This window comes from Anarhichas minor, unplaced genomic scaffold (genome assembly GCF_050575085.1).
Source record: "Anarhichas minor isolate MPS153535 unplaced genomic scaffold, ASM5057508v1 ptg000015l, whole genome shotgun sequence".
NCBI classification, from domain to species: domain Eukaryota; kingdom Metazoa; phylum Chordata; class Actinopteri; order Perciformes; family Anarhichadidae; genus Anarhichas; species Anarhichas minor.
This window is the reverse complement of record NW_027466461.1, coordinates 470,001-494,291: the sequence shown is the minus strand read 5'-3', so window position 1 is coordinate 494,291 and position 24,291 is coordinate 470,001. Positions and strand designations below refer to the sequence as shown.

Sequence of the window (24,291 nt, the reverse complement as noted above, 5' to 3'; positions counted from 1 at the left end):
AAGGGAAAAGAGAATCAATCAATCAATATTTTCTCATTTTTGGAATGGTAATTAATGAACTGGTTTAGGTTCGTTAACGTTTTAAAATTGACCTACTGTTGTAGGTTTTAAAGAACTATGTGTTGGAGACAAACTTGCTTACGGCCATACCTCTCTGTCCTGTTTCAGACCAGAGTGCATTGTGGGTTAGAGCTACTTCCTCCTTGGAGGAAGCACACGGCTGTGCTTTGTTTTCTCCTCTTATCTCTCTCTCCTTTTGTTTGTTTTACATGCCCTAAGAGAAGGTTTATTTTTTGGTTTTGCTCAGCTGATTGTGTCAGTAGTACCCCCGTCAGTGTCTCACTGAGCGGGGGGAAGCGTTTTTTTCCGTGTTTTGTGAGCTATCCCCCGTGTTTTTTTTTTGGGGGGCGCTTTTAGTCCTTTTTTTTTTTCCCCAAGATGGCGGACCACCCGGTAAACCCGACCTGGAATGAACTCACTTTAACTCTTACGGATAACCCCAGCGGCTTGGTGGTGGGCGGAGAGGGCCGTGGTGTTGCCAACGGTACAGTAGAACTGACGGAGAACGGGGGCAGTGGTGGTGCCAAAGGTGTGGAAGAACTGACGAAGAATGGTGACAGCAGTGACGCTGTTAAAAGAACGGGAGAACTGACAAAGAATGGAGACGGCAGCGATGCTGTTACAAGAACGGAGGAACGGTCCTCACGGAGCCTAACTGTGAACGTGGAGATGGAGGGTGGAGAGACTATGAGTGCTATCGAGCTCATCAGACATGTGCAGAGGTTGTGCGGTGAGTTACTGGCGTGCAGAGTGCTCGGCCAAAAGAAGTTTGAACTCACAATGAGCAACATAACGGGTAAGAAAAAACTGATGGAGGGTTTTAAGATTGGGGAAACGAGGGTTCATGCTAGAGAGATCACTAACGACGAGCTCATCGTCTCTTTTCTCAATCTGCCCTATTATATCAGAGACAATGATATCTTTTTGAGACTGGATAGCTGGGGGGTAACGCCTATGTCACCTATTAGACGCAGAATGTGGCCAGGCTCTAAGGTGACGGACGGCACTCGATTTCTACGAGTTAAATTTAACGAAAGAGTTCGTTCGCTACCATATTCTACAAAATTTAACACGGTGCTGGGCTCGGAGTATTTCCGGGTAATTCATGACAGGCAGACCAAAATATGTAGGCTCTGCATGCAGCCTGGGCATGTTCAAAGAGAATGCCCTGAGTTCACATGCTACACCTGCGGAGAGCAAGGGCATTTTTCTAGGGAGTGTTCCACACGAAAGACTAACAAATGCAAGGGATGTAAGCGGGCACCGGACAGCTGTGTGTGCCATGTGGAGGTGACAGAAGAGGAGATGGTGGGGACTGTGGAGGAGGAGGAGGAGGAGGAGGAGGAGGTGCAGAGCGACGACGGTATGTCGAGCACTGGCACCGTGGAGGAGGACGTGGAGGAGGAGGAGGAGGAGATGGAGGAGGAAGAGGATGATGAGGCTGCTGCGGGGACCTGTGTGAGCGAGCTGAACAAAGAGGGAACGGCGATGACTACGGCTGTAATGAGGCCGAAGCCTGCAGCCTGTATGGCAGAGACTACAGCGGTGAAAGCAGGTGCAACTGTGGAGTCAGTGACAACGGCAGGTGCAGCAGTGGAGCCAGTGACAGCGCCAGGTGCAGCTATGGCGCCAGCGAAAGAGGCAGGTGCAGTTGTGGAGCCAGTGACAAGGGCAGGTGCAGCTGTGGAGCCAGTGACAAGGGCAGGTGCAGCTGTGGAGCCAGTGACAACGGCAGGTGCAGCGGTGGAGCCAGTGACAGCAGCAGGCGTGGTGATGAAGCCACGGAGTATGACCGATGCAGGGAGGAGAACTGAAATAGTGGAGGTGCCGGAGACGGCGTCCAGCCAGATTGATCTGAGTGGGCCAAGGCCGGTGCCCAGCCAGCCGGAGCTAAAGGTGGGAGAGGCACGAGCCAGTGCCAGGCTGAAGGAGCAAGTCCAGACCAAGCCGGGCAAGGCCCGAGTGGGGAGACTGGCTGCGAGGAAAACGAAGGCAGTGCTATTGGAAGGCGCAGAGGTCGAGCTGCGAAAGAGGGCTGAGGAAAAGGCGGCGATGGGGTCTTCCCTGGACAGCTTTGTTCCTCAAGACATCGGGAACTGCGGCTCCCCGCTGCTATTAAGTGAACCCTCGGACTCAGACATGGACATCGAGAAGGGCCAAAGGGTGAGGAAAAGGGATGGAGAGCTTATAAAAGGGTCTGATAATCGGAAGAAAGCACTGAAAAAATAACAACATGTTTTGGTTATTAATGGTGGCTGTTGCTTCTTTTAATGCAAATAGTCTTAGGACTAGTTATAGGCGAAACCAAGCCTTGATGTTGTGTGAGGCTGACATTATATGTTTGCAGGAGACACACTGGGATGAAAAATGTGTGAAGGAGTTAGAGAGAGAGTGGATGGGAGATGTGTATGTAAACAATGGGGACATTTATTCTAGGGGAGTGGCTATTTTGGTTAAAAGGGGAGAGGTTGAGAATGTGAGGAAATGTGAGGATGATGGTGATGGGAGAGTGATAGGGATTACTTTTGAACACCTGGGTAAGAAATTGAAAATGTTGAATGTGTATGCACCAAATGAGGAAAAGGAGAGAAGGGAGTTTTTTGAGAGGATGGCGGGAATGTGCGGGAAAGAATGTGTAATTGTGGGTGACTTTAATGTGTGGTGTGGAAGGCTGGATGCATCTGCAAGTGTGTGTTTCAAAAGCGACTCCTCAAGAAGAGTATTGAAGGAGGTAATGAGAGCGAATGGACTGGTAGATGTGTGGAGGGAAAAGAACCCAAGAGGGCGCGTATTTACAAGGAGACAGATGGTGAAAGGGGAATTAAAACAGAGTAGGATTGATTTAGTTTTGAGTACGGAGAGTCTAGCAAGTAAAATGGGGGGAATTGATTACAAGGTAACTACTCTTAGTGACCACGTGGTGCTAAAATTTAGATTAGGGCATGGGTGTGAGAGGAGGGGGGGAGGTGTGTGGTGCCTGAATGGGATGTTGCTCAAAGAAGAAAGGTACAAGGAAAAGGTGAGAGAATGTATAATGGTGAGAAAGAATGAGAGTATGTATGAGGAGGATATGGGGAGATGGTGGGAGGAGATGAAGGAGGAGCTAAAGAATTTGAGCATGAGCTACAGCAGGGATAGGAATAGAAGGGAAAGAGGGAGGGAAAGGAGACTAAAGGAAGAGTTAGTTAGAGAAGCAGAGAGGGTGGACCAGGGGGTAGGGCACGCATTAGAACGGTATAATAAAATAAAAAATGAGCTGGAGGAGGTAGAACAGAAGAGATGCATGGGGGCAATAGTTAGAAGTAGGGCTAGATATGTGGTTGAGGGAGAGAAATGTACAGCATTCTTTTTAGGTTTAGAGAGGGCGAAACAGAAAAATAATTATTTGGAGCAGGTGGAAGGGAAAAATGGAGAAAAGATAACGGATTTTGTAGGGATAGTTGGAAGAGTAGAAGAATTTTATAGTGAACTATTTAGGAAAGAAGAGGTTGATGAAGAGTGCATGAAACATGTGCTGGAGAAAATGGAGACTAAGATGAGCGAAGATGCGAAGGAGATGTGCGAAGGAGAGATAAGGATAGGTGAAATAGAGGCAGCCATATTAGGGTTAGGCAGGAATAAGAGTCCAGGGCTAGATGGGTTAGTGGGAGAGTTTTACATAGAGTTTAAAGAGGAACTAGCGCCACTGTTGGACAGATTGTTTAAATGGATAGAAGAGAAGGACGAGATGCCGGTTAGTATGGCGACAGGGTTAGTTAGTATTATATACAAGAAAGGGAGTAGGGATAGACTTGAAAACTATAGGCCGCTTAGCTGTTTAAACAGTGACTATAAAATACTAGCAAGAGTGCTAGCAAATAGGATTAAGAGGGTGATAGGGACAATAGTGGGAAGCACGCAGGCTTACAGTATACCAGGGAGGGATATAGCAGACACAATCAGCAGCATTAGGGACACAATAGAACACATGAAGGGAGGGGAGGGGGGGATAGTGATGAGTTTAGATTTGAACAAAGCATTTGATAGGGTAGATCATGGATACCTGTATGGAGTATTAGGAAAAGTAGGGTTTGGGCAGCAGTTAGTAGGATGGATCAAAAGATTGTATGATAAAGCTGTTAGTTGCGTCAAAATTAATGGGATAGTCACAGGTAATTTCAGATTAGAGAGGTCGGTTAGACAAGGGTGTCCACTGTCGGCCCTGCTGTACTCACTGTCGGCAGAGCCACTAGCTGCACTGCTGAAGCAAAATAAAAAGGTCAGAGGCATAGACTTACCAGGAGGGCAAGTGAGTCTATTATACCAGTATGCGGACGACACAACAGTAACAGTACAAGACAGTGAAAGTGTCCTTGAGGTTTTACAAAGTGTAGGAGTTTATGGTAGAGCATCAGGAGCAAAGCTAAACATAGAAAAGTCAGAAATTATGTATGTTGGAGTCAATGGAGAAAGGAGGAAGGATATAGGATTGAAAGAGAGGAAGGACTATTTTAGGGTGTTAGGGGTGAATTTAGGGGTTGAAGGCAGAGAAGGGAGAGACATGCAGTATGAAGGGATAATGAATAGCATAAAGAAGACATTAAGGTTTTGGAGACTTAGGAAGTTGAAGTTGAAGGGGAAAGTGGTGGTAGTGAATGGCCTGATAATGAGCAAACTTGTGTATGCAATGACTGTGTTGGATGTGCCTGAGCGAGTGCTAAAGGAGACAGAGAAAATGGTGAGTGAGTTTCTCTGGGGTGGGAGAGGTGTCAGAATAGCCAGGGAAGTGATGGAAAACGAATACAAGGATGGTGGGTTGAAGCTGATTAATTTAGAAAAGAAAAAGAATGCACTTCGGTTGAAAATGATGACAAGATATGTAAAGGACAAGAAAGATCATGTATGGAAGCTGTTTCTGAAAGAAGCAATTAATAAATGTGGGGGTTGTGGAGAAAGTGGAATATTTATGGAACTGAAGAAAGGTATGTTGAGTGAGGTGTCTGAGTTCTATAAAGAGATGCTGGGAGCATGGGGAGAGTTTGTAAAACATGTGCAGTTTCAATGCAAAAATGTAAAACAGGTGTGGGAGCAACCATTGTTTCTAAATCCCAAAATCACATTTGAGGGGAGCACAATTTATAACTTGGAGATGTGGAGAGCAGGTTTTAGGAAGGTGAGGGATTTAGTGTACGAGTATGTACCAGGGTTCATGAGGGCTCAGGTAGTGGTAGATGAGGTGAGAGAAAGGGGTGATGAAATGTGGTTAGGCACAGCGGTGGATGTGGTGGAGAAGATAAAGAAGGGGATGCCGAGAGAATGGGTGAGAATGATTGAGAGTGAGGCGGTGGGGAGTGGAGGAGAAGGGGTGGAAATGTATGTGGGAGAAGGAGAAAGGATAGTAAGCCTGGCGAATGTGAAAACGAGAGTAATGTACAGATGTTTAAGAATGAAAGAGGTAAGAAGACCGGCTGCAGAGAAGGTATGGGAAAAAGTAATGACCGATATGGATGTAAAAAGGATGTGGCTGAACCTGAGAGTGAAATGGAATAGTGTTGAATGTGAGCATTTTGATTTCCTACTGCGTCACAATAGGGTGTTTAACAATCTAATAATAAGTCAATTTAATCTGGATGTGAGGAAGCAGTGTGATGTCTGTCAGGTGGAAGTGGAGACATGTCTGCATGAGTTTGTGGAATGTGGGGAGTTGGCTGTGTACTTTGGGAAAGTGAAAGAGTTGATAAGCAGATGTTGGAAAGGGGAATTTGTGGAGAAAATAGGGTGGAAGGAGCTGTGGTTGTTTGGTGCGGTTGCTAAAAGGAAAGGAAGTAATGTCAACTTGTTGAACTACACGCTAAGCCATGCAAGGTTTGCAGTCAAGCTAAGGAGGAATGTAGCGCATTACGAGAAAAGGAGAGTAGAAGTATGGAGTGTGTTTAAAAATATTATGAAAAGAGATGTAAACATATTACATAGCTATGTCAAGGAGGAAGAGTTTCAGGAGGGGTTTATTGAGGGTAGCACCTTTGTTGCGATTGGGGAGAGTGGAGAGGTTGTGTTAGATTTTGGTTAGAATCTGTGTTATGGCTAATTATCATTGGGGATTATTTTTGTTGGTTACATTATGTTTGAGTATGAGTAAAAAATTGGTATGTGTCTCTTTGAGTTATGGGGAGGTTTATTTTCGTTGTTTTTTGACTTATGGGTTGGGATAAGTGTTAAGTGTTTGAATTTATAGTTAGTATTAGCGTGGAGGGTTTATTTTTTGTTATTATGTTTGTACAAGTGTCATGTGTTCTTGTATTGAAGAGTAAGTGGTAAAATGTTGATTGTAAAAAATTTTGTATTTTTGATAATAAATAAATAAAAAAAAAAAAAATCTGTTAGCACCCGATCTCGTCCGATCTCGGAAGCTAAGCAGAGTCGGGCCAGGTTAGTACTTGGATGGGAGACCGCCTGGGAATACCAGGTGCTGTAAGTTTTTTCACTTCTCTCTCCAAAAGGCAGAGGACACTGCTGCTTTTTCACTTGAGAAATATGAGAAAAAGGCAAGATTGAAGAAGAGATGCATACAAAGATGTGGGTAACGGTAAAAAGGGAAAAGAGAATCAATCAATCAATATTTTCTCATTTTTGGAATGGTAATTAATGAACTGGTTTAGGTTCGTTAACGTTTTAAAATTGACCTACTGTTGTAGGTTTTAAAGAACTATGTGTTGGAGACAAACTTGCTTACGGCCATACCTCTCTGTTCGCGCCCGATCTCGTCCGATCTCGGAAGCTTAGCAGAGTCGGGCCTGGTTAGTACTTGGATGGGAGACCGCCTGGGAATACCAGGTGCTGTAAGTTTTTTCACTTCTCTCTCCAAAAGGCAGAGGACACTGCTGCTTTTTCACTTGAGAAATATGAGAAAAAGGCAAGATTGAAGAGATGCATACAAAGATGTGGGTAACGGTAAAAAGGGAAAAGAGAATCAAACAATACATCAATATTTTCTTATTTTTGGAATGTTAATTAATTAACTGGTTTAGGTTCGTTAACGTTTTAAAATGTACCTACTGTTGTAGGTTTTAAAGAACTATGTGTTGGAGACAAACTTGCTTACGGCCATACCTATCTGTTCGCGCCCGATCTCGTCCGATCTCGGAAGCTAAGCAGAGTCGGGCCTGGTTAGTACTTGGATGGGAGACCGCCTGGGAATACCAGCTGCTGTAAGTTTTTTCACTTCTCTCTCCAAAAGGCAGAGGACACTCCTGCTTTTTCACTTGAGAAATATGAGAAAAAGGCAAGATTGAAGAGATGCATACAAAGATGTGGGTAACGGTAAAAAGGGAAAAGAGAATCAAACAATATATCAATATTTTCTTATTTTTGGAATGTTAATTAATGAACTGGTTTAGGTTCGTTAACGTTTCAAAATTGACCTACTGTTGTAGGTTTTAAAGAACTATGTGTTGGAGACAAACTTGCTTACGGCCATACCTCTCTGTTCGCGCCCGATCTCGTCCGATCTCGGAAGCTAAGCAGAGTCGGGCCTGGTTAGTACTTGGATGGGAGACCGCCTGGGAATACCAGGTGCTGTACGTTTTTTCACTTCTCTCTCCAAAAGGCAGAGGACACTGCTGCTTTTTCACTTGAGAAATATGAGAAAAAGGCAAGATTGAAGAAGAGATGCATACAAAGATGTGGGTAACGGTAAAAAGGGAAAAGAGAATCAATCAATCAATATTTTCTCATTTTTGGAATGGTAATTAATGAACTGGTTTAGGTTCGTTAACGTTTCAAAATTGACCTACTGTTGTAGGTTTTAAAGAACTATGTGTTGGAGACAAACTTGCTTACGGCCATACCTCTCTGTTCGCGCCCGATCTCGTCCGATCTCGGAAGCTAAGCAGAGTCGGGCCTGGTTAGTACTTGGATGGGAGACCGCCTGGGAATACCAGGTGCTGTACGTTTTTTCACTTCTCTCTCCAAAAGGCAGAGGACACTGCTGCTTTTTCACTTGAGAAATATGAGAAAAAGGCAAGATAGAAGAAGAGATGCATACAAGGATGTGGGTAACAGTAAAAAGTGAAAAGAGAATCAATCAATCAATATTTTCTCATTTTTGGAATGGTAATTAATGAACTGGTTTAGGTTCGTTGACGTTTTAAAATTGACCTACTGTTGTAGGTTTTAAAGAACTATGTGTTGGAGACAAACTTGCTTACGGCCATACCTCTCTGTTCGCACCCGATCTCGTCCGATCTCGGAAGCTAAGCAGAGTCGGGCCAGGTTAGTACTTGGATGGGAGACCGCCTGGGAATACCAGGTGCTGTAAGTTTTTTCACTTCTCTCTCCAAAAGGCAGAGGACACTGGTGCTTTTTCACTTGAGAAATATGAGAAAAAGGCAAGATAGAAGAAGAGATGCATACAAAGATGTGGGTAACGGTAAAAAGGGAAAAGAGAATCAATCAATCAATATTTTCTCATTTTTGGAATGGTAATTAATGAACTGGTTTAGGTTCGTTAACGTTTCAAAATTGACCTACTGTTGTAGGTTTTAAAGAACTATGTGTTGGAGACAAACTTGCTTACGGCCATACCTCTCTGTTCGCACCCGATCTCGTCCGATCTCGGAAGCTAAGCAGAGTCGGGCCTGGTTAGTACTTGGATGGGAGACCGCCTGGGAATACCAGGTGCTGTACGTTTTTTCACTTCTCTCTCCAAAAGGCAGAGGACACTCCTGCTTTTTCACTTGAGAAATATGAGAAAAAGGCAAGATTGAAGAGATGCATACAAAGATTTGGGTAACGGTAAAAAGGGAAAAGAGAATCAATCAATCAATATTTTCTCATTTTTGGAATGTTAATTAATGAACTGGTTTAGGTTCGTTAACGTTTTAAAATTGACCTACTGTTGTAGGTTTTAAAGAACTATGTGTTGGAGACAAACTTGCTTACGGCCATACCTCTCTGTTCGCGCCCGATCTCGTCCGATCTCGGAAGCTAAGCAGAGTCGGGCCTGGTTAGTACTTGGATGGGAGACCGCCTGGGAATACCAGGTGCTGTAAGTTTTTTCACTTCTCTCTCCAAAAGGCAGAGGACACTCCTGCTTTTTCACTTGAGAAATATGAGAAAAAGGCAAGATTGAAGAAGAGATGCATACAAAGATGTGGGTAACGGTAAAAAGGGAAAAGAGAATCAAACAATATATCAATATTTTCTTATTTTTGGAATGTTAATTAATGAACTGGTTTAGGTTCGTTAACGTTTCAAAATTGACCTACTGTTGTAGGTTTTAAAGAACTATGTGTTGGAGACAAACTCGCTTACGGCCATACCTCTCTGTTAGCGCCCGATCTCGTCCGATCTCGGAAGCTAAGCAGAGTCGGGCCTGGTTAGTACTTGGATGGGAGACCGCCTGGGAATACCAGTTGCTGTAAGTTTTTTCACTTCTCTCTCCAAAAGGCAGAGGACACTCCTGCTTTTTCACTTGAGAAATATGAGAAAAAGGCAAGATTGAAGAAGAGATGCATACAAAGATGTGGGTAACGGTAAAAAGGGAAAAGAGAATCAATCAATATATCAATATTTTCTTATTTTTGGAATGTTAATTAATGAACTGGTTTAGGTTCGTTAACGTTTCAAAATTGACCTACTGTTGTAGGTTTTAAAGAACTATGTGTTGGAGACAAACTTGCTTACGGCCACACCTCTCTGTCCTGTTTCAGACCAGAGTGCATTGTGGGTTAGAGCTACTTCCTCCTTGGAGGAAGCACACGGCTGTGCTTTGTTTTCTCCTCTTATCTCTCTCTCCTTTTGTTTGTTTTACATGCCCTAAGAGAAGGTTTATTTTTTGGTTTTGCTCAGCTGATTGTGTCAGTAGTACCCCCGTCAGTGTCTCACTGAGCGGGGGGAAGCGTTTTTTTCCGTGTTTTGTGAGCTATCCCCCGTGTTTTTTTTTTGGGGGGCGCTTTTAGTCCTTTTTTTTTTTCCCCAAGATGGCGGACCACCCGGTAAACCCGACCTGGAATGAACTCACTTTAACTCTTACGGATAACCCCAGCGGCTTGGTGGTGGGCGGAGAGGGCCGTGGTGTTGCCAACGGTACAGTAGAACTGACGGAGAACGGGGGCAGTGGTGGTGCCAAAGGTGTGGAAGAACTGACGAAGAATGGTGACAGCAGTGACGCTGTTAAAAGAACGGGAGAACTGACAAAGAATGGAGACGGCAGCGATGCTGTTACAAGAACGGAGGAACGGTCCTCACGGAGCCTAACTGTGAACGTGGAGATGGAGGGTGGAGAGACTATGAGTGCTATCGAGCTCATCAGACATGTGCAGAGGTTGTGCGGTGAGTTACTGGCGTGCAGAGTGCTCGGCCAAAAGAAGTTTGAACTCACAATGAGCAACATAACGGGTAAGAAAAAACTGATGGAGGGTTTTAAGATTGGGGAAACGAGGGTTCATGCTAGAGAGATCACTAACGACGAGCTCATCGTCTCTTTTCTCAATCTGCCCTATTATATCAGAGACAATGATATCTTTTTGAGACTGGATAGCTGGGGGGTAACGCCTATGTCACCTATTAGACGCAGAATGTGGCCAGGCTCTAAGGTGACGGACGGCACTCGATTTCTACGAGTTAAATTTAACGAAAGAGTTCGTTCGCTACCATATTCTACAAAATTTAACACGGTGCTGGGCTCGGAGTATTTCCGGGTAATTCATGACAGGCAGACCAAAATATGTAGGCTCTGCATGCAGCCTGGGCATGTTCAAAGAGAATGCCCTGAGTTCACATGCTACACCTGCGGAGAGCAAGGGCATTTTTCTAGGGAGTGTTCCACACGAAAGACTAACAAATGCAAGGGATGTAAGCGGGCACCGGACAGCTGTGTGTGCCATGTGGAGGTGACAGAAGAGGAGATGGTGGGGACTGTGGAGGAGGAGGAGGAGGAGGAGGAGGAGGTGCAGAGCGACGACGGTATGTCGAGCACTGGCACCGTGGAGGAGGACGTGGAGGAGGAGGAGGAGGAGATGGAGGAGGAAGAGGATGATGAGGCTGCTGCGGGGACCTGTGTGAGCGAGCTGAACAAAGAGGGAACGGCGATGACTACGGCTGTAATGAGGCCGAAGCCTGCAGCCTGTATGGCAGAGACTACAGCGGTGAAAGCAGGTGCAACTGTGGAGTCAGTGACAACGGCAGGTGCAGCAGTGGAGCCAGTGACAGCGCCAGGTGCAGCTATGGCGCCAGCGAAAGAGGCAGGTGCAGTTGTGGAGCCAGTGACAAGGGCAGGTGCAGCTGTGGAGCCAGTGACAAGGGCAGGTGCAGCTGTGGAGCCAGTGACAACGGCAGGTGCAGCGGTGGAGCCAGTGACAGCAGCAGGCGTGGTGATGAAGCCACGGAGTATGACCGATGCAGGGAGGAGAACTGAAATAGTGGAGGTGCCGGAGACGGCGTCCAGCCAGATTGATCTGAGTGGGCCAAGGCCGGTGCCCAGCCAGCCGGAGCTAAAGGTGGGAGAGGCACGAGCCAGTGCCAGGCTGAAGGAGCAAGTCCAGACCAAGCCGGGCAAGGCCCGAGTGGGGAGACTGGCTGCGAGGAAAACGAAGGCAGTGCTATTGGAAGGCGCAGAGGTCGAGCTGCGAAAGAGGGCTGAGGAAAAGGCGGCGATGGGGTCTTCCCTGGACAGCTTTGTTCCTCAAGACATCGGGAACTGCGGCTCCCCGCTGCTATTAAGTGAACCCTCGGACTCAGACATGGACATCGAGAAGGGCCAAAGGGTGAGGAAAAGGGATGGAGAGCTTATAAAAGGGTCTGATAATCGGAAGAAAGCACTGAAAAAATAACAACATGTTTTGGTTATTAATGGTGGCTGTTGCTTCTTTTAATGCAAATAGTCTTAGGACTAGTTATAGGCGAAACCAAGCCTTGATGTTGTGTGAGGCTGACATTATATGTTTGCAGGAGACACACTGGGATGAAAAATGTGTGAAGGAGTTAGAGAGAGAGTGGATGGGAGATGTGTATGTAAACAATGGGGACATTTATTCTAGGGGAGTGGCTATTTTGGTTAAAAGGGGAGAGGTTGAGAATGTGAGGAAATGTGAGGATGATGGTGATGGGAGAGTGATAGGGATTACTTTTGAACACCTGGGTAAGAAATTGAAAATGTTGAATGTGTATGCACCAAATGAGGAAAAGGAGAGAAGGGAGTTTTTTGAGAGGATGGCGGGAATGTGCGGGAAAGAATGTGTAATTGTGGGTGACTTTAATGTGTGGTGTGGAAGGCTGGATGCATCTGCAAGTGTGTGTTTCAAAAGCGACTCCTCAAGAAGAGTATTGAAGGAGGTAATGAGAGCGAATGGACTGGTAGATGTGTGGAGGGAAAAGAACCCAAGAGGGCGCGTATTTACAAGGAGACAGATGGTGAAAGGGGAATTAAAACAGAGTAGGATTGATTTAGTTTTGAGTACGGAGAGTCTAGCAAGTAAAATGGGGGGAATTGATTACAAGGTAACTACTCTTAGTGACCACGTGGTGCTAAAATTTAGATTACGGCATGGGTGTGAGAGGAGGGGGGGAGGTGTGTGGTGCCTGAATGGGATGTTGCTCAAAGAAGAAAGGTACAAGGAAAAGGTGAGAGAATGTATAATGGTGAGAAAGAATGAGAGTATGTATGAGGAGGATATGGGGAGATGGTGGGAGGAGATGAAGGAGGAGCTAAAGAATTTGAGCATGAGCTACAGCAGGGATAGGAATAGAAGGGAAAGAGGGAGGGAAAGGAGACTAAAGGAAGAGTTAGTTAGAGAAGCAGAGAGGGTGGACCAGGGGGTAGGGCACGCATTAGAACGGTATAATAAAATAAAAAATGAGCTGGAGGAGGTAGAACAGAAGAGATGCATGGGGGCAATAGTTAGAAGTAGGGCTAGATATGTGGTTGAGGGAGAGAAATGTACAGCATTCTTTTTAGGTTTAGAGAGGGCGAAACAGAAAAATAATTATTTGGAGCAGGTGGAAGGGAAAAATGGAGAAAAGATAACGGATTTTGTAGGGATAGTTGGAAGAGTAGAAGAATTTTATAGTGAACTATTTAGGAAAGAAGAGGTTGATGAAGAGTGCATGAAACATGTGCTGGAGAAAATGGAGACTAAGATGAGCGAAGATGCGAAGGAGATGTGCGAAGGAGAGATAAGGATAGGTGAAATAGAGGCAGCCATATTAGGGTTAGGCAGGAATAAGAGTCCAGGGCTAGATGGGTTAGTGGGAGAGTTTTACATAGAGTTTAAAGAGGAACTAGCGCCACTGTTGGACAGATTGTTTAAATGGATAGAAGAGAAGGACGAGATGCCGGTTAGTATGGCGACAGGGTTAGTTAGTATTATATACAAGAAAGGGAGTAGGGATAGACTTGAAAACTATAGGCCGCTTAGCTGTTTAAACAGTGACTATAAAATACTAGCAAGAGTGCTAGCAAATAGGATTAAGAGGGTGATAGGGACAATAGTGGGAAGCACGCAGGCTTACAGTATACCAGGGAGGGATATAGCAGACACAATCAGCAGCATTAGGGACACAATAGAACACATGAAGGGAGGGGAGGGGGGGATAGTGATGAGTTTAGATTTGAACAAAGCATTTGATAGGGTAGATCATGGATACCTGTATGGAGTATTAGGAAAAGTAGGGTTTGGGCAGCAGTTAGTAGGATGGATCAAAAGATTGTATGATAAAGCTGTTAGTTGCGTCAAAATTAATGGGATAGTCACAGGTAATTTCAGATTAGAGAGGTCGGTTAGACAAGGGTGTCCACTGTCGGCCCTGCTGTACTCACTGTCGGCAGAGCCACTAGCTGCACTGCTGAAGCAAAATAAAAAGGTCAGAGGCATAGACTTACCAGGAGGGCAAGTGAGTCTATTATACCAGTATGCGGACGACACAACAGTAACAGTACAAGACAGTGAAAGTGTCCTTGAGGTTTTACAAAGTGTAGGAGTTTATGGTAGAGCATCAGGAGCAAAGCTAAACATAGAAAAGTCAGAAATTATGTATGTTGGAGTCAATGGAGAAAGGAGGAAGGATATAGGATTGAAAGAGAGGAAGGACTATTTTAGGGTGTTAGGGGTGAATTTAGGGGTTGAAGGCAGAGAAGGGAGAGACATGCAGTATGAAGGGATAATGAATAGCATAAAGAAGACATTAAGGTTTTGGAGACTTAGGAAGTTGAAGTTGAAGGGGAAAGTGGTGGTAGTGAATGGCCTGATAATGAGCAAACTTGTGTATGCAATGACTGTGTTGGATGTGCCTGAGCGAGTGCTAAAGGAGACAGAGAAAATGGTGAGTGAGTTTCTCTGGGGTGGGAGAGGTGTCAGAATAGCCAGGGAAGTGATGGAAAACGAATACAAGGATGGTGGGTTGAAGCTGATTAATTTAGAAAAGAAAAAGAATGCACTTCGGTTGAAAATGATGACAAGATATGTAAAGGACAAGAAAGATCATGTATGGAAGCTGTTTCTGAAAGAAGCAATTAATAAATGTGGGGGTTGTGGAGAAAGTGGAATATTTATGGAACTGAAGAAAGGTATGTTGAGTGAGGTGTCTGAGTTCTATAAAGAGATGCTGGGAGCATGGGGAGAGTTTGTAAAACATGTGCAGTTTCAATGCAAAAATGTAAAACAGGTGTGGGAGCAACCATTGTTTCTAAATCCCAAAATCACATTTGAGGGGAGCACAATTTATAACTTGGAGATGTGGAGAGCAGGTTTTAGGAAGGTGAGGGATTTAGTGTACGAGTATGTACCAGGGTTCATGAGGGCTCAGGTAGTGGTAGATGAGGTGAGAGAAAGGGGTGATGAAATGTGGTTAGGCACAGCGGTGGATGTGGTGGAGAAGATAAAGAAGGGGATGCCGAGAGAATGGGTGAGAATGATTGAGAGTGAGGCGGTGGGGAGTGGAGGAGAAGGGGTGGAAATGTATGTGGGAGAAGGAGAAAGGATAGTAAGCCTGGCGAATGTGAAAACGAGAGTAATGTACAGATGTTTAAGAATGAAAGAGGTAAGAAGACCGGCTGCAGAGAAGGTATGGGAAAAAGTAATGACCGATATGGATGTAAAAAGGATGTGGCTGAACCTGAGAGTGAAATGGAATAGTGTTGAATGTGAGCATTTTGATTTCCTACTGCGTCACAATAGGGTGTTTAACAATCTAATAATAAGTCAATTTAATCTGGATGTGAGGAAGCAGTGTGATGTCTGTCAGGTGGAAGTGGAGACATGTCTGCATGAGTTTGTGGAATGTGGGGAGTTGGCTGTGTACTTTGGGAAAGTGAAAGAGTTGATAAGCAGATGTTGGAAAGGGGAATTTGTGGAGAAAATAGGGTGGAAGGAGCTGTGGTTGTTTGGTGCGGTTGCTAAAAGGAAAGGAAGTAATGTCAACTTGTTGAACTACACGCTAAGCCATGCAAGGTTTGCAGTCAAGCTAAGGAGGAATGTAGCGCATTACGAGAAAAGGAGAGTAGAAGTATGGAGTGTGTTTAAAAATATTATGAAAAGAGATGTAAACATATTACATAGCTATGTCAAGGAGGAAGAGTTTCAGGAGGGGTTTATTGAGGGTAGCACCTTTGTTGCGATTGGGGAGAGTGGAGAGGTTGTGTTAGATTTTGGTTAGAATCTGTGTTATGGCTAATTATCATTGGGGATTATTTTTGTTGGTTACATTATGTTTGAGTATGAGTAAAAAATTGGTATGTGTCTCTTTGAGTTATGGGGAGGTTTATTTTCGTTGTTTTTTGACTTATGGGTTGGGATAAGTGTTAAGTGTTTGAATTTATAGTTAGTATTAGCGTGGAGGGTTTATTTTTTGTTATTATGTTTGTACAAGTGTCATGTGTTCTTGTATTGAAGAGTAAGTGGTAAAATGTTGATTGTAAAAAATTTTGTATTTTTGATAATAAATAAATAAAAAAAAAAAAAATCTGTTAGCACCCGATCTCGTCCGATCTCGGAAGCTAAGCAGAGTCGGGCCAGGTTAGTACTTGGATGGGAGACCGCCTGGGAATACCAGGTGCTGTAAGTTTTTTCACTTCTCTCTCCAAAAGGCAGAGGACACTGCTGCTTTTTCACTTGAGAAATATGAGAAAAAGGCAAGATTGAAGAAGAGATGCATACAAAGATGTGGGTAACGGTAAAAAGGGAAAAGAGAATCAATCAATCAATATTTTCTCATTTTTGGAATGGTAATTAATGAACTGGTTTAGGTTCGTTAACGTTTTAAAATTGACCTACTGTTGTAGGTTTTAAAGAACTATGTGTTGGAGACAAACTTGCTTACGGCCATACCTCTCTGTTCGCGCCCGATCTCGTCCGATCTCGGAAGCTTAGCAGAGTCGGGCCTGGTTAGTACTTGGATGGGAGACCGCCTGGGAATACCAGGTGCTGTAAGTTTTTTCACTTCTCTCTCCAAAAGGCAGAGGACACTGCTGCTTTTTCACTTGAGAAATATGAGAAAAAGGCAAGATTGAAGAGATGCATACAAAGATGTGGGTAACGGTAAAAAGGGAAAAGAGAATCAAACAATACATCAATATTTTCTTATTTTTGGAATGTTAATTAATTAACTGGTTTAGGTTCGTTAACGTTTTAAAATGTACCTACTGTTGTAGGTTTTAAAGAACTATGTGTTGGAGACAAACTTGCTTACGGCCATACCTATCTGTTCGCGCCCGATCTCGTCCGATCTCGGAAGCTAAGCAGAGTCGGGCCTGGTTAGTACTTGGATGGGAGACCGCCTGGGAATACCAGCTGCTGTAAGTTTTTTCACTTCTCTCTCCAAAAGGCAGAGGACACTCCTGCTTTTTCACTTGAGAAATATGAGAAAAAGGCAAGATTGAAGAGATGCATACAAAGATGTGGGTAACGGTAAAAAGGGAAAAGAGAATCAATCAATCAATATTTTCTCATTTTTGGAATGGTAATTAATGAACTGGTTTAGGTTCGTTAACGTTTCAAAATTGACCTACTGTTGTAGGTTTTAAAGAACTATGTGTTGGAGACAAACTTGCTTACGGCCATACCTCTCTGTTCGCGCCCGATCTCGTCCGATCTCGGAAGCTAAGCAGAGTCGGGCCTGGTTAGTACTTGGATGGGAGACCGCCTGGGAATACCAGGTGCTGTACGTTTTTTCACTTCTCTCTCCAAAAGGCAGAGGACACTGCTGCTTTTTCACTTGAGAAATATGAGAAAAAGGCAAGATAGAAGAAGAGATGCATACAAGGATGTGGGTAACAGTAAAAAGTGAAAAGAGAATCAATCAATCAATATTTTCTCATTTTTGGAATGGTAATTAATGAACTGGTTTAGGTTCGTTGACGTTTTAAAATTGACCTACTGTTGTAGGTTTTAAAGAACTATGTGTTGGAGACAAACTTGCTTACGGCCATACCTCTCTGTTCGCACCCGATCTCGTCCGATCTCGGAAGCTAAGCAGAGTCGGGCCAGGTTAGTACTTGGATGGGAGACCGCCTGGGAATACCAGGTGCTGTAAGTTTTTTCACTTCTCTCTCCAAAAGGCAGAGGACACTGCTGCTTTTTCACTTGAGAAATATGAGAAAAAGGCAAGATAGAAGAAGAGATGCATACAAAGATGTGGGTAACGGTAAAAAGGGAAAAGAGAATCAATCAATCAATATTTTCTCATTTTTGGAATGGTAATTAATGAACTGGTTTAGGTTCGTTAACGTTTCAAAATTGACCTACTGTTGTAGGTTTTAAAGAACTATGTGTTGGAGACAAACTTGCTTACGGCCATACCTCTCTGTTCGCACCCGATCTCGTCCGATCTCGGAAGCTAAGCAGAGTCGGGCCTGGTTAGTACTTGGATGGGAGACCGCCTGGGAATACCAGGTGCTGTACGTTTTTTCACTTCTCTCTCCAAAAGGCAGAGGACACTCCTGCTTTTTCACTTGAGAAATATGAGAAAAAGGCAAGATTGAAGAGATGCATACAAAGATTTGGGTAACGGTAAAAAGGGAAAAGAGAATCAATCAATCAATATTTTCTCATTTTTGGAATGTTAATTAATGAACTGGTTTAGGTTCGTTAACGTTTTAAAATTGACCTACTGTTGTAGGTTTTAAAGAACTATGTGTTGGAGACAAACTTGCTTACGGCCATACCTCTCTGTTCGCGCCCGATCTCGTCCGATCTCGGAAGCTAAGCAGAGTCGGGCCTGGTTAGTACTTGGATGGGAGACCGCCTGGGAATACCAGGTGCTGTAAGTTTTTTCACTTCTCTCTCCAAAAGGCAGAGGACACTCCTGCTTTTTCACTTGAGAAATATGAGAAAAAGGCAAGATTGAAGAAGAGATGCATACAAAGATGTGGGTAACGGTAAAAAGGGAAAAGAGAATCAAACAATATATCAATATTTTCTTATTTTTGGAATGTTAATTAATGAACTGGTTTAGGTTCGTTAACGTTTCAAAATTGACCTACTGTTGTAGGTTTTAAAGAACTATGTGTTGGAGACAAACTCGCTTACGGCCATACCTCTCTGTTAGCGCCCGATCTCGTCCGATCTCGGAAGCTAAGCAGAGTCGGGCCTGGTTAGTACTTGGATGGGAGACCGCCTGGGAATACCAGTTGCTGTAAGTTTTTTCACTTCTCTCTCCAAAAGGCAGAGGACACTCCTGCTTTTTCACTTGAGAAATATGAGAAAAAGGCAAGATTGAAGAAGAGATGCATACAAAGATGTGGGTAACGGTAAAAAGGGAAAAGAGAATCAATCAATATATCAATATTTTCTTATTTTTGGAATGTTAATTAATGAACTGGTTTAGGTTCGTTAACGTTTCAAAATTGACCTACTGTTGTAGGTTTTAAAGAACTATGTGTTGGAGACAAACTTGCTTACGGCCACACCTCTCTGTCCTGTTTCAGACCAGAGTGCATTGTGGGTTAGAGCTACTTCCTCCTTGGAGGAAGCACACGGCTGTGCTTTGTTTTTCTCTTATCTCTCTCTCCTTTCGTTTGTTTTACATGTCCTAAGAGAAGGTTTTTTTTGGTTTTGCTCAGCTGATTTTGTCAGTAGTACCCCCGTCAGTGTCTCACTGAGCGGGGGGAAGCGTTTTTTTCCGTGTTTTGTGAGCTATCCCCCGTGTTTTTTTTGAGGGGCGTTTTTAGTCCTTTTTTTTTTCCCCCAAAATGGCGGACCACCCGGTAAACCCGACCTGGAATGAACTCACATTAACTCTTACGGATAACCCCAGCGGTTTGGTGGTGGGCGGAGAGGGCCGTGGTGTTGACAACGGTACAGTAGAACTGACGGAGAACGGGGGCAGTGGTGGTGCCAAAGGTGTGGAAGAACTGACGAAGAATGGTGACAGCAGTGATGCTGTTAAAAGAACGGGAGAACTGACGAAGAATGGAGACGGCAGCGATGCTGTTACAAGAACGGAGGAACGGGCCTCACGGAGCCTAACTGTGAACGTGGAGATGGAAGGCGGAGAGACTATGAGTGCTATCGAGCTCATCAGTCATGTGCAGAGGTTGTGCGGTGCGTTACTGGCGTGCAGAGTGCTCGGCCAAAAGAAGTTTGAACTCACAATGAGCAACATAACGGGTAAGAAAAAACTGATGGAGGGTTTTAAGATTGGGGAAACAAGGGTTCATGCTAGAGAGATCACTAACGACGAGCTCATCGTCTCTTTTCTCAATCTGCCCTATTATATCAGAGACAATGATATCTTTTTGAGACTGGATAGCTGGGGGGTAACGCCTATGTCACCTATTAGACGCAGAATGTGGCCAGGCTCTAAGGTGACGGACGGCACTCGATTTCTACGAGTTAAATTCAACGAAAGAGTCCGTTCGCTACCATATTCTACAAAATTTAACACGGTGCTGGGCTCGGAGTATTTCCGGGTAATTCATGACAGGCAGACCAAAATATGTAGGCTCTGCATGCAGCCTGGGCATGTTCAAAGAGAATGCCCTGAGTTCACATGCTACACCTGCGGAGAGCAAGGGCATTTTTCTAGGGAGTGTTCCACACGAAAGACTAACAAATGCAAGGGATGTAAGCGGGCACCGGACAGCTGTGTGTGCCATGTGGAGGTGACAGAAGAGGAGATGGTGGGGACTGCGGAGGAGGTGGAGGAGGAGCAGGAGGAGGAGGAGGTGCAGAGCGACGACGGTACGTCGAGCACTGGCACCGTGGAGGAGGACGTGGACGAGGAGGAGGAGGAGGAGGAGGAGATGGAGGAGGAAGAGGATGATGAGGCTGCTGCGGGGACCTGTGTGAGCGAGCTGAACAAAGAGAGAACGGCGATGACTACGGCTGTAATGAGGCCGAAGCCTGCAGCCTGTATGGCAGAGACTACAGCGGTGAAAGCAGGTGCAGCTGTGGAGCCAGTGACAAGGGCAGGTGCAGCAGTGGAGCCAGTGACAGAGCCAGGTGCAGCTACGGCGCCAGCGAAAGAGGCAGGTGCAGTTGTGGAGCCAGTGACAAGGGCAGGTGCAGGGGTGGAGCCAGTGACAGCAGCAGGCGTGGTGGTGAAGCCACGGAGGACGACCGATGCAGGGAGGAGAACTGAAATAGTGGAGGTGCCGGAGACGGCGTCCAGCCAGATTGATCTGAGTGGGCCAAGGCTGGTGCCCAGCCAGCCAGAGCTAAAGGTGGGAGAGGCACGAGCCAGTGCCAGGCTGAAGGAGCAAGTCCAGACCAAGCCGGGCAAGGCCCGAGTGGGGAGACTGGTTGCGAGGAAACCGAAGGCGGTGCTATTGGAAGACGCAGAGGTAGAGCTGCGAAAGAGGGCTGAGGAAAAGGCGGCGATGGGGTCTTCCCTGGACAGCTTTGTTCCTCAAGACATTGGGAACTGCGGCTCCCCGCTGCTATTAAGTGACCCCTCGGACTCAGACATGGACATCGAGAAGGGCCAAAGGGTGAGGAAAAGGGATGGAGAGATTATAAAAGGGTCTGATAATCGGAATAAAGCACTGAAAAAATAACACCATGTTTTGTTTTGCTATGCTTTATGTGCCTTTACTGACAGCCCTCATGGCCTTTGACTCTCAGTCTTTTCTTTCTTTTAATGCCAATGGCTTAAAAGACCCAGGTAAAATGAGAGCAGTGTTTGATAGGAACAAACATGTGGACATAATTTGTCTTCAAGAAACTGGGTGGGACCTAAAGGCTGTCAGCCATGCTCAAAAACTGTGGAAAGGGGTGATTTACTCCCAGGAGGGTATTGGGCGAGCACGAGGGGTCGCAGTACTAATTAGCAGAAAACTTAGTACTAGTAGTAAATGTGTATATAGAGCTAGCAATGGCAAGTGTGTGATAGTGGATATATTAATAAATAGTGATATAATTAGACTGATTAATATACATGCGCCCAGTATTGAGGAGGAACGCAGAAACTTCTTCGGAAGTCTGAACAAGTGGATAAATAATAATACTATTATTCTAGGGGACTATAATATCACGCTTAGTAGTAGTGACAATTATAATGATAAATTTAGGTGTGACACGAGTAGAACTGCACTTAAAGATATCATGATAGAAAAAAACTTAATGGATGTATGGAGGGTAATTAACCCTAGGACAAGGGGTTATTCTAGAAGACAGGTTGTCCTGGGCAAGTTAAAACAAACCCGAATAGACCTGGGCCTGGTGGCTTCGGGTCTAGTTAAACGGGTTACTGACATGAAGTATGTGTTTAATGCATGGAGCGATCACGCGTACGTGGATTTAAAATTTGGTGACAGCACGGCTAAAAAAGGCAAGGGCACATGGTGCTATAATAACAGTTTGTTGGAGGACACAGCGTATAAGAATAAAGTAAAGAAATTACTAACCCAAAGTGCATATGACATGCCATATGTAGATAATAAAATAGAATACTGGGAGGAAATTAAATTAAGAATAAAGAAAATAAGCATTAGTTATAGTAAGAATAAAAAATGGGAAGAGAAAAGAGAGGAGAGCATGTTAAATGATTTATTAAACAAGGAATTAGAGAAGATGGAGCTAGATACAAATTATAATAGTGAAAACTATGAATTATATAGGAATAAACTGACGGATATTGAGACCAAACGTTGCAAGGGCGCCGCGGTCAGGAGTAGGTCGCAGTTCCTGCTTGAAGGGGAAAAAAGCACGGGTTTTTTTCTGGGGCTGGAGAGGATAAAACAAGAGAAGCAATATATAAATCAACTGGTGAGCAGCGAGGACCTAGTATGCACTGAAAGCAAGGACCTTTTAAAAATAGTAAAAGACTACTATAGTGAGCTGTATAAAGGGCAAGGGCCTCTAAAGGAGCACATAGTAAAAATGACGAATCAGATAGGAACCCAAATAAGTGAAAATGATAAAAATTATTGTGACTTGCCTATCTCTAGGCAGGAGATAGAGGCAGTCATAAAAAGCCTTAAACACAATAAGAGCCCAGGTTCTGATGGCCTTACTGCCGAGGTGTATAACGAGTTTTCTGTTTTACTCTCTCCCATTTTGTTACATGTTTTTGATGAGATGGCGAGGCAAAATATCATGCCTGACAAGATATCGGAAGGGATTATCACATTAATATACAAGCAGAAAGGTACAAAAGATAGGCTGGAATATTACAGACCCATAAGCCTGTTAAATACAGATTACAAAATCATAGCAAAGGTGTTGGCTAATAGGATGAGAGAGGTAATTAAAACTATTGTCATTGACACTCAGACCTATAGCATTCCGGATAGGGATATAAGTGATAATATAATTGCAATAAAAAACCTAGTAGATAGTATGAATAGAGAGGGGGGGTGTTTATTAGGGATAGACTTAGAGAAAGCATTTGACAGGGTGGAACATGAGTTTATGTGGGAGGTATTAAATAAATATGGGTTTGGTGAAAAATACATAAATTGGGTGAAATTATTATATAAAAAGGCTAGAAGCCGCGTTAAGGTCAACGGTTTCTTGACTGATCCTGTGGAGCTGCAGAGGTCCATTAGGCAGGGTTGCCCCCTGTCTGCCATGCTATACAGCCTTGTGGCGGAGCCGTTGGCTTTAAGCATAATTAATGACAATGAAATAGCTGGGATTAAAACCGAGAGAGGGAATATGGTCAAAGTTATTCAATACGCAGATGATATAAATATCTTTTTAAATAACAGTACACATATAGAGAGGGTCATGGTGCATATAAATGACTATGAGATGGCCTCTGGGGCAAAAGTAAACAATTCTAAATCAGAAATAATGGTTTTCAAGGAGGCAGGGTTTGACACAAACAAATGGGGTTTTAAAGTAACTGACGAGGAGAGGAAAATCTTAGGAGTCTATGTAGGGAAAGATGGGGCTAAAGCTAGGGATAGAAACTGGAAGGAAATGATTAAAAAAACTCAAAACATATGTAATCTGTGGAAAGCGCGAGGGCTGAATATCAGAGGAAAGGTAATTGTATCTAATGCTCTAGTTTTGTCCAAAATTAACCATATTCTCGGGTCCTGTGAGCTGCCGGATTGGGCGCTAAATTCACTGAACAGTGTGATCTCCTCGTTTTTGTGGAAGGGGAGGGGAAATATGATTGCTCGCAGGACATTAATAGCTAAAAAAAGGGAGGGGGGTTTAGATCTGATTGACATTAGTGCCAAAAGAGATGCACTTAGGGTCAAATTAATAGGGCGTTTTCTGGATCACTCGAGGCTGCATCCTTGGAAAGATACCTTGGCGGGCTTCCTGGCAGAGTATGGTGAGAGGAGCAGTTACAATTTGTACGCTTTCTCTCCCAGAAATGTTACAGGGGGGTTGCCGGGGTTCTATCGCGAGGTGCTGGAGGCTTGGGACAAGTTTCTGCCCCACCTCAGACCTGACTTTGAATTTAAAGAGCAAGTGATGAAATTACCTTTCCTCAACTCGCCTTTCTTCTCCCATAAGGGCAGGCCCCTCATTTCCAAGGCTCTCCGCGAGGCGGGTTTGTCTACGCTGGGGGGAGTCTGTGGGGGGAGGTGGGGTTTAACTTTCGATAAAACCAAAACATTGATAGCACTGAGAAGGGCGGGAGGGCCTTTTAAGGGAAAGCAAATTACTGAACTGGGGATGAGTGTAAATGACTGTGTGGACGAGAATTGGAGGGCTCTGAAGCAATGTAGTAATCAAGTGCAGGGTGATGCTGTGAGCTTCTTCCTGTGTCAGGGTGAGAGGAATGTGCCAGTCACGCAAATAAAAACTAAAGTGATCTATGATACTCTAATTCAGAAGCTTACTAAAAAACCTGCGTCAG

General features: G+C 44.4%; 15 non-coding genes and 2 pseudogenes across 15 annotated transcripts; all 17 read left to right on the top strand.

Moving 5' to 3' along the window:
* Positions 1-6,398: 6,398 nt before the first annotated feature.
* Positions 6,399-6,517, top strand: LOC142950380 (5S ribosomal RNA; annotated as a pseudogene).
* A 249-nt stretch (positions 6,518-6,766) lies between these two features.
* Positions 6,767-6,885, top strand: LOC142950285 (5S ribosomal RNA). The gene has a single exon (XR_012954211.1). It is a non-coding gene; the product is annotated as a 5S ribosomal RNA (ribosomal RNA).
* Positions 6,886-7,135: 250 nt separating this feature from the next.
* Positions 7,136-7,254, top strand: LOC142950345 (5S ribosomal RNA). Its single transcript, XR_012954269.1, has one exon. It is a non-coding gene; the product is annotated as a 5S ribosomal RNA (ribosomal RNA).
* A 250-nt stretch (positions 7,255-7,504) lies between these two features.
* Positions 7,505-7,623, top strand: LOC142950228 (5S ribosomal RNA). The gene has a single exon (XR_012954158.1). It is a non-coding gene; the product is annotated as a 5S ribosomal RNA (ribosomal RNA).
* A 249-nt stretch (positions 7,624-7,872) lies between these two features.
* LOC142950227 (5S ribosomal RNA) lies at positions 7,873-7,991 on the top strand. The gene has a single exon (XR_012954157.1). It is a non-coding gene; the product is annotated as a 5S ribosomal RNA (ribosomal RNA).
* A 249-nt stretch (positions 7,992-8,240) lies between these two features.
* Positions 8,241-8,359, top strand: LOC142950217 (5S ribosomal RNA). Its single transcript, XR_012954148.1, has one exon. It is a non-coding gene; the product is annotated as a 5S ribosomal RNA (ribosomal RNA).
* A 249-nt stretch (positions 8,360-8,608) lies between these two features.
* On the top strand, positions 8,609-8,727 carry LOC142950212 (5S ribosomal RNA). The gene has a single exon (XR_012954143.1). It is a non-coding gene; the product is annotated as a 5S ribosomal RNA (ribosomal RNA).
* A 246-nt stretch (positions 8,728-8,973) lies between these two features.
* Positions 8,974-9,092, top strand: LOC142950434 (5S ribosomal RNA). The gene has a single exon (XR_012954335.1). It is a non-coding gene; the product is annotated as a 5S ribosomal RNA (ribosomal RNA).
* A 253-nt stretch (positions 9,093-9,345) lies between these two features.
* Positions 9,346-9,464, top strand: LOC142950266 (5S ribosomal RNA). The gene has a single exon (XR_012954193.1). It is a non-coding gene; the product is annotated as a 5S ribosomal RNA (ribosomal RNA).
* Positions 9,465-15,979: 6,515 nt separating this feature from the next.
* Positions 15,980-16,098, top strand: LOC142950379 (5S ribosomal RNA; annotated as a pseudogene).
* A 249-nt stretch (positions 16,099-16,347) lies between these two features.
* Positions 16,348-16,466, top strand: LOC142950284 (5S ribosomal RNA). Its single transcript, XR_012954210.1, has one exon. It is a non-coding gene; the product is annotated as a 5S ribosomal RNA (ribosomal RNA).
* Positions 16,467-16,716: 250 nt separating this feature from the next.
* On the top strand, positions 16,717-16,835 carry LOC142950344 (5S ribosomal RNA). Its single transcript, XR_012954268.1, has one exon. It is a non-coding gene; the product is annotated as a 5S ribosomal RNA (ribosomal RNA).
* A 246-nt stretch (positions 16,836-17,081) lies between these two features.
* On the top strand, positions 17,082-17,200 carry LOC142950226 (5S ribosomal RNA). Its single transcript, XR_012954156.1, has one exon. It is a non-coding gene; the product is annotated as a 5S ribosomal RNA (ribosomal RNA).
* A 249-nt stretch (positions 17,201-17,449) lies between these two features.
* LOC142950575 (5S ribosomal RNA) lies at positions 17,450-17,568 on the top strand. Its single transcript, XR_012954467.1, has one exon. It is a non-coding gene; the product is annotated as a 5S ribosomal RNA (ribosomal RNA).
* Positions 17,569-17,817: 249 nt separating this feature from the next.
* Positions 17,818-17,936, top strand: LOC142950580 (5S ribosomal RNA). The gene has a single exon (XR_012954472.1). It is a non-coding gene; the product is annotated as a 5S ribosomal RNA (ribosomal RNA).
* Positions 17,937-18,182: 246 nt separating this feature from the next.
* LOC142950423 (5S ribosomal RNA) lies at positions 18,183-18,301 on the top strand. The gene has a single exon (XR_012954324.1). It is a non-coding gene; the product is annotated as a 5S ribosomal RNA (ribosomal RNA).
* A 253-nt stretch (positions 18,302-18,554) lies between these two features.
* On the top strand, positions 18,555-18,673 carry LOC142950264 (5S ribosomal RNA). The gene has a single exon (XR_012954191.1). It is a non-coding gene; the product is annotated as a 5S ribosomal RNA (ribosomal RNA).
* The last annotated feature ends 5,618 nt before the right edge of the window (positions 18,674-24,291 follow it).